This window comes from Bos javanicus, chromosome 1 (genome assembly GCF_032452875.1).
Source record: "Bos javanicus breed banteng chromosome 1, ARS-OSU_banteng_1.0, whole genome shotgun sequence".
NCBI classification, from domain to species: Eukaryota; Metazoa; Chordata; class Mammalia; order Artiodactyla; family Bovidae; genus Bos; species Bos javanicus.
This window is the reverse complement of record NC_083868.1, coordinates 132942790-132949482: the sequence shown is the minus strand read 5'-3', so window position 1 is coordinate 132949482 and position 6693 is coordinate 132942790.

Below are 6693 nucleotides of genomic sequence, written 5' to 3'. Positions count from 1 at the left end.
AATAAATCTTGTTGGAACACAGCCACACTCAATCATTTATGAATTTATATATTTTTTTTTATTACTTCAGGAGATTTGAGTAGTTGTGACCTGCAAAGCCTGAGATATTTACCAACTGGCCTCTTACATTAACAAATTTTCTGACTCTTGATCTTGGGCATCAAACTAAGGAGGTATCAATGAGAGAGGAGAGATATTAGGAGACTGAATCAATAGAACTTGATGAAAAAATGGAATGTGAGAATGAGGGACAGTCACAGGTGATGTCCAAGTTCTCTTATTTTGCCAACAATAATGACAAACACTTACCTGGCTTTATCATGTGCCGGGCACTGATTGAAGTCATTTAATCATATTAACTTGTTAACCTGTTCAACATCCTTATGAGGTAATTGCTATTTTTATCATCCCCATTTCGCTTATGGGGAAGCTGAGGCACAGAGGTCCAGTAATTTGTTCAAGGTCACACAATTAATGTGAGGTGAGAATTGAATCCTGGTTGTCTAGTTCCACAGTCTCTACTCTTCAGATCAGATCAGATCACATCAGTCGCTCAGTAGTGTCTGACTCTTTGCAACCCCATGAATCGCAGCACACCAGGCCTCCCTGTCCCTCACCAACTCCCGGAGTTCACTCAGACTCACGTCCATCAAGTCAGTGATGCCATCCAGCCATCTCATCCTCTGTCGTCCCCTTCTCCTCTTGCCCCCAATCCCTCCCAGCATCAGAGTCTTTTCCAATGAGTCAAGTCTTTACATGAGGTGGCCAAAGTACTGGAGTTTCAGCTTCAGCATCATTCCTTCCAAAGAAATTGAGGGCTGATCTCTTTCAGAATGGACTGGTTGGATCTCCTTGCAGTCCAAGGGACTCTCAAGAGTCTTCTCCAACACCACAGTTCAAAAACATCAATTCTTTGGCGCTCAGCCTTCTTCACAGTCCAACTCTCACATCCGTACATGACCACAGGAAAAACCATAGCCTTGACTAGACGGACCTTTGTTGGCAAAGTAATGTCTCTGCTTTTGAATATGCTATCTAGGTTGGTCATAACTTTCCTTCCAAGGAGTAAGTGTCTTTTAATTTCATGGCTGCACTCACCACCTGCAGTGATTTTGGAGCCCCAAAAAATAAAGTCTGACACTGTTTCCACTGTTTTCCCATCTATTTCCCATGAAGTGATGGGACTGGTTGCCATGATCTTCGTTTTCCGAATGTTGAGCTTTAAGCCAACTTTTTCTCTCTCCTCTTTCACTTTCATCAAGAGGCTTTTGAGTTCCTCTTCACTTTCTGCCATAAGGGTGGTGTCATCTGCATATCTGAGGTTATTGATATTTCTCCCGGCAATCTTGATTCCAGCTTGTGTTTCTTCCAGTCCAGCGTTTCTCATGATGTACTCTGCATATAAGTTAAATAAGCAGGGTGATAATATACAGACTTGATGTACTCCTTTTCCTATTTGGAACTGGTCTGTTGTTCCATGTCCAGTTCTAACTGTTACTTCCTGACCTGCATACAGGTTTCTCTGGAGGCAGGTCAGGTGGTCTGGTATTCCCATCTCTTGAAGAATTTTCCACAGTTTATTGTGATCCACACAGTCAAAGGCTTTGGCATAGTCAATAAAGCAGAAATAGATATATTTCTGGAACTCTCTTGCTTTTTCCATGATCCAGCAGATGTTGGCTCTCTACTCTTAATGTTCTATAAATTCAGAATAGGGAACTTAGTAGGTAAAATAAGTGTGGAAGGAAATGATAAATGCAGGTTTTGGACATGTACAGTTGCTATGAAACATCCAAATGAAATGCCCAATAGGCAGTTAGATGAGTCTGGTGCTCCAGGTATGGAAGGGAGGGATCTGGATTATAGATATAAACCTGGCAGTCAGCTGGCGAGAGCAATCATGGGAGAGACAGGAATTACCCGGGGGAAATAAGAAGAGAAAAAGGCTAAGAATGAAACCCTGAGGACCACCAATATTTAAACAAAGAGCAGAGAAGAACATCTCACAAAAAAGACTGAGAAGGAGTAGTTATGGAGGTAAGCTGCAAACTGGAAAAAATTTTCATTTTTAGTGAAGTGGTATATGTAAATGTCTAGCATACTAATGAGCATATGGTAGGCATCACAAATCGAAGCTCCTTTTACTACTGAAGTCTTATTTGAAAGGGCCACCTCTTTCTTAGCTGTGGAATGGGACTGTCTGTTCCAAATCTTTTCCACATTCTCATGTCTTTGAACTCCCATCTCACCTTGCGGTTCTTAGCAGAACTTACCTCTCTACTTTAAGGAGAAATTTGAGATCTTTTTCTTGTCTGCATCAAAATAGTCCATAATTCCCCATCTTTTATCCTTGCCTTCTGTTTCTGGCTTCCTCCGGGAATTTGTTCCACGGTTTTCCCGAATCTTATTAAATATTTCTTCAGCCTTCCATCCCTCATTGCTATGTTCCTCAGTTCTAACTGGGGCATATGTTTCAAAAACCATCTTTCAGACCATTTCTTCTCTCTCTTCCTTTGATCTGTCAAACTTTTGGTAGAATTCAACCTTATTTCAATTTTTTTCATCTCTTGAAATCAGATTTCTGTCTCCACCATTTACTGAAGCTATATTCTTCAAAACCACAGAGAGCCCCTACTGTTTGACTCATTTATTGTCCAATCACCACTTTCAACCATGCTGTATTAAATTGGCCTTTCTTGTCCTTGTATTACATGTTCTGTAGAGTTCATAAATTTCTGGTTAATAAAGCCTCAGTTCAGTTCAGTTCAGTTCAGTCGTTCAGTCGTGTCCGACTCTTTGCGACCCCATGAATCGCAGCATGCCTGGCCTCCCTGTCCATCACCAACTCCCGGAGTTCACTCAAACTTATGTCCATCGAGTCAGTGATGCCATCCAGCCATCTCATCCTCTGCCATCCCCTTCTCCTCCTACCCTCAATCCCTCCCAGCATCAGAGTCTTTTCCAATGAGTCAACTCTTCTCATGAGGTGACCAAAGTACTGGAGTTTCAGCTTTAGCATCATTCCTTCCAAAGAAATCCCAGGGCTGATCTCCTTCAGAATGGACTGGTTGGATCTCCTTGCAGTCCAAGGGACTCTCAAGAGTCTTCTCCAACACCACAGTTCAAAAGCATCAATTCTTTGGCGCTCAGCCTTCGTCACAGTCTAACTCTCACATCCATACATGACCACAGGAAAAACCATAGCCTTGACTAGACGGACCTTTGTTGGCAAAGTAATGTCTCTGCTTTTGAATATGCTATCTAGGTTGGTCATAACTTTCCTTCCAAGGAGTAAGTGTCTTTTAATTTCATGGCTGAAATCACCATCTGCAGTGATTTTAGAGCCCCGAAAAATAAAGTCTGACACTGCTTCCACTGTTTCCCCATCTACTTCCCATGAAATGATGGGACCAGATGCCATGATCTTTGTTTTCTGAATGTTGAGCTTTAAGCCAACCTTTTCACTCTCCTCTTTCACTTTCATCAAGAGGCTCTTTAGTTCTTCTTTGCTTTCTGCCATAAGAGTGGTGTCATCTGCATATCTGAGGTTATTGATATTTCTCCCGGCAATCTTGATTCCAGCTTGTGCTTCTTCCAACCCAGAATTTCTCATGATGTACACTGCATATAAGTTAAATAAGCCTAGTCTAGTTTAAAACTTTGAATCAAGGGTAGGTTTGGATGAAATCACAGAAAATCTAAAATAACAATTTTTAAACAACACAGGTATCCACTTCTTTCATATTTTTTAAAGAAAAAGTCCAGAGGTAGGACTTGCACAGTTAGCATGGTAGTTCCACTGTCATCAGGAACTCAGGCTTTATCTTTATACTCCACCATCCAAAACCGTCTACCTTCAAGACTGTCTTATAGTACAAGATAGCTTCTGAAGTTTCAGCACTTCAGACAACAGTAAGGAGAAAGGGAAAACAAAAGGGCCTACCTTCCATCTGAGTCAGCACCTTCTAAGAAATTTCCAGTTTTAAGCAGCCCACGTAACACTTCTTTTACATTTCTTTGGCCATAACTTAATCACTTTACCATGCCCAATGGGAAGAGAGCCTAGAAAAACAGGCTTTTAGTAGGTGCATGGACTTGCCAAGCAAAACGGAAGTTCTAACTTCAAGGAAGGAGAGGGTAGACTTTGGATGGCAACTAGTAGTTTCGACCACAAACTATAATCTCAAAATATTTTAAAATCTCATCTCTTTTCCCTTCACTCAAGATCTAGCTCTTCTGGTGTGTTGGTACAAATAGGAGAGGAAGAAGAACTAGGGCAGTAGAATACTTAGACCCAGACTAGAAGGAGCCACTCTGGGGAAAACTCTCCTTCTTCCAGGTAGAGGGGTCCACAAAGCCAAAGAGATTTGCCCAAGAGTCTGAGAAGTGGTCAAGGGACAGCAGTTGGTAATAGAGGTTGGATGTTTGAGTTGAGGTGAAAAACCTCAAGGTTAGGAACTTTGAAGAATGAGGAAGAATCAGAGTAAGAAGAGAAGGGAGGTGGGCCAGGAGCCATAGTTGGAAGACCAGCTCTGCCTGTGCTGCCACATTCTGCTGTGAAACACCAAAGACTTCAAAAATTCTAAATTGTAACCCCGCCTTACATGTTGTTTTGAAAATATGTTCATCAAAGTAGGAGGATAAAACATATATCATTTAAAACTTTGTTAGTTTGATTTATAACATGTAAATATTTAGACCTATTGTATGTAAGCTGGCATTTGTACACTTGTCTTGGGCCCTGCACATGGTTGGGGTGGGTCTCAACGAGTGTCTACCCAACTAGGAAGGATCACAGTTCTTGCCCTTATAGTTACCTCTGCTTCTTTGGAATTACTCATTCTTGTTATGAAAAATGATGGAAGTTCAGACTACTCCATAGCCTGCTAAGTCACTAAAGTAGTGTCCGTGTCTTTGCAACACCATGGAAGGGGTTGCCATTTCCTACTCCAGGGGAACTTCCCAACCTAGGGATCAAACCCACGTCTCATGTCTCCTGCACTGACAGGTGGATTCTTTACCACTGTTGCCACCTGGGAAGCCCCCATAGCCTACCTCCAATGCCCATTTGACATCTCTCTTCAGTTCCTTTCGCTTTGCTTCCATCAAGTCTCCTCCTCAAAAATACATTCAACAGGAAATCAGCTTCCCTTTCCCACATACCACGACTCCAAACTCACTTGGTGGTGAGAATAGAGGAAAAGCATTGCTTCCCTGGGAGAACAAAAAGCCTCTTGGTATAAACACACAACCTGGAGTGGGTTGCCATTTCCTTCTCCAGGGGATCTCCCCGACCCAGGGATTAAACTGGAATCTCCTGTGTCTCCTCCATTGGCAAGAGGATTCTTTACCACTGAGTTAAATGGGAAGCCCAATTAATTAAGGTACTATGTTGGATATACTTCGGTCACTGTCCTAAGTGATAGAAGAAAAATAAAAATATGGATACAGTCCTTTAACCCTCATGTGCCTCTACAGTAGAGTTGGAGAAACTAACAAAACTGAAATTAATCAAACATTCACACAAATAAACATACAATAACAACTTTGATAATAACAAATAAAAATAAATGGTATAAGAGATAAAACAGAAGAATTTGACTTAAAGAAGTCATGGAAGGCCTCTCTAAGGAAGTGTCAAACTGAAATGTAAGGATGAGTAGACTTCAACCACTGAAAAGAGAAGAGATGCAGTGAAGGCAAAGACCTTGCAGAAGGAGAAACATGGTGACGTTCAAGAGTTGGTAGAAGACCAGTTTGGCTGGAGCAGAGAGATTGGGGGATGTACTAGATGAGTCATAGAGGTTGGTAGGATCTATGCCATGTAGGGTCTTATAGACAGTGTTAAGAATGCTTGTCTTTATCATATGAGCACTGAGAATCCATTGAAGTGTTCAGATTTGAGAATGGCATAATCCTGAAATAGTTGCTTAAGGATGGATTAACTCAATAACTAATTCTTCCTTTAGATTTCTGCTCTTCCCCATTTATATTCTGCTCTGGGCAAACCACCCACTTTCAAGTCATGTGTACCTGCACAAAGGAGACTGGAAACAAGTGGTCAGTGATGCAGGAGGGAAATTAGGAGTATGCGATGTCAAAGAGGCCAAGAGAATTTTTCATGAAGGAGAAGGTAAAGAAGAAGAGTTATCATTAGTATTTAAAGCTACTGAGAGTAGCTTTAAATTAAATGTAGATTTAATATGTCCATCACTTCCAAATGCTGATGGGATAAAGCCTGAATTTCTTACTCCGGTAGAAGGCCCACAACAACTATATCTTTACCTACCTTTCCATTATTTTTCCCATGACAGTGCTAAAATGAGCCTTTTAGATAAGTTGCCCTTCAGATAAGGTGCCCAATTTTCTTTTTAATCTAGAACAGATAGTATACTCTGCCTAACAATCACCATTGAATATATCTTCTGCCCATCACTACTTATCTAATTACTGCCTATTTTCTAGGCCCTGACCCTATCTTACCTCTCCTATGAAGATTGCTGTGGAGGTCATTAGAATATACTTCTCAGATCTCTGATTGCAGTGAGCATAATTGACTGTGGGCACTAGCTACTGACCTCTGAAATTCATCACTGTTTGCACCAAGGTTCTTCTTCCCATGGGCTGCTCCCAGACAATGACTGAACACTGCACAGACGCTAAAGCAGGCCTATTCTTGGGAGATGCCAGACT